Raw genomic sequence first — 1,293 nt, 5'->3', positions numbered from 1 at the left:
TGGGGGTGTCGAATGCCTTTGAGGATCTCAATCTCTGTCAGGAGGTTTTCCACAGAAGCCTTGTTCAAACTTTTCTTGGCCACACACTTGATGGCAACCACCTCACGGGTATCCTTCTGGAAGGGCAGAGATTTAGGGGTTCTGCTTTGAGGGGACCAGAGATATGCCTGACTGGAAGGCCCTGTTTCCCTCTGCCCGCCCCCTTTCCGCTCCCTCTCACTGGGTCCACTGACTCTATACCAGCATCCCAGTTTCCCTATCTCAGTCTAATGAGGCACCTGAAGTCTGGATTCCAAATTCCAGTCTCCCAACCCTACCTAAGCGTAGTGGTTACGACTCAGGCTGCCAACCACAAGGTCAGCAGTTCGAAACTACCTGCGGTTCCGCGGGAGAAAGATGAGGCGTTCTGCTCCCGTAAAGATTTACAGCCAGGGAAACCCTGTGCAGGGTCACTATGAGTCGGAAACCACTCCACGGTTCTTAACAACAACAACCCAAACTGGTGTGGCACTGTGGGCTAATGCATCAGACTGCAAAGTCGTTTGAACTGCCAGGCTGGCAGTTCAAGATCACCAGCTGCTCCTTGGAAACCCTATACAGGGTTGCTATGGGTCGGAACCAACTCGACGGCATTTAACAACAACCCAACCTGGTGTGGTTCTGTGGGTTAATGCGCCAGATTGCAAAGTCGTTTGAACTGCACAATCAGCAGTTCAAGCTCACCAGCTGCTCCTCAGAAACCCTATAGAGGGTCGTTATGGGTCGGAACTGACTCGAGGCACTTAAAAACAACAGGGGTGTGCACATGTGTTTGTTTTTAAGGCCTGAGGTTGGCAGTCAGTTTCAATCTTCTCCATAGAGGGTCAGCCTTCTATGGAGGGGTTAGCGTCTCCCCACTTCCCACCCGGCACCCAGCTGGGCTGATTCAGAATTTGGCTGGAGCCACTCAGTAAGTACTCCTGTTGTTAGGTGCCTCCGAGACTTGTTGTTGTTAATGCTGTCGGGTCGGTTCCAACTCATAACGACCCTGTATAGGGTTTCAGAGCAGCGACTGGTAAACTTGAACCGCCGACCTTAATTTCCAGCGCATTAACACGCAGTGCCTATCTCCTGACGCTCCCTAATTCCGACCTAGCACAGGGAGCTAGCCCCTAGCACTGGCACCCCCGGGGGATCTGTGCCCCCCACACTCACCTTGGCGTAGGCCTTGTACACCGTGGCGTACGTGCCACTGCCCAGCCGCTCCGTGAGGATGAAACCGTCCAGACGCGGGGGGCCCCAGCCGGGCCCTGC

General features: G+C 54.1%; 1 protein-coding gene across 1 annotated transcript in view; it reads right to left on the bottom strand.

Moving 5' to 3' along the window:
• ULK3 (unc-51 like kinase 3) overlaps positions 1 to 1,293 on the bottom strand; it is a 4,973-nt gene that overhangs the window by 1,069 nt on the left and 2,611 nt on the right. The gene's annotated exons all lie outside the window — the stretch shown is intronic.

This window comes from Chrysochloris asiatica, unplaced genomic scaffold (genome assembly GCF_000296735.1).
Source record: "Chrysochloris asiatica unplaced genomic scaffold, ChrAsi1.0 scaffold00092, whole genome shotgun sequence".
NCBI classification, from domain to species: Eukaryota; Metazoa; Chordata; class Mammalia; order Afrosoricida; family Chrysochloridae; genus Chrysochloris; species Chrysochloris asiatica.
Note: the sequence above shows the minus strand (reverse complement) of the source record. Positions and strands in the feature narration are given on the sequence as shown.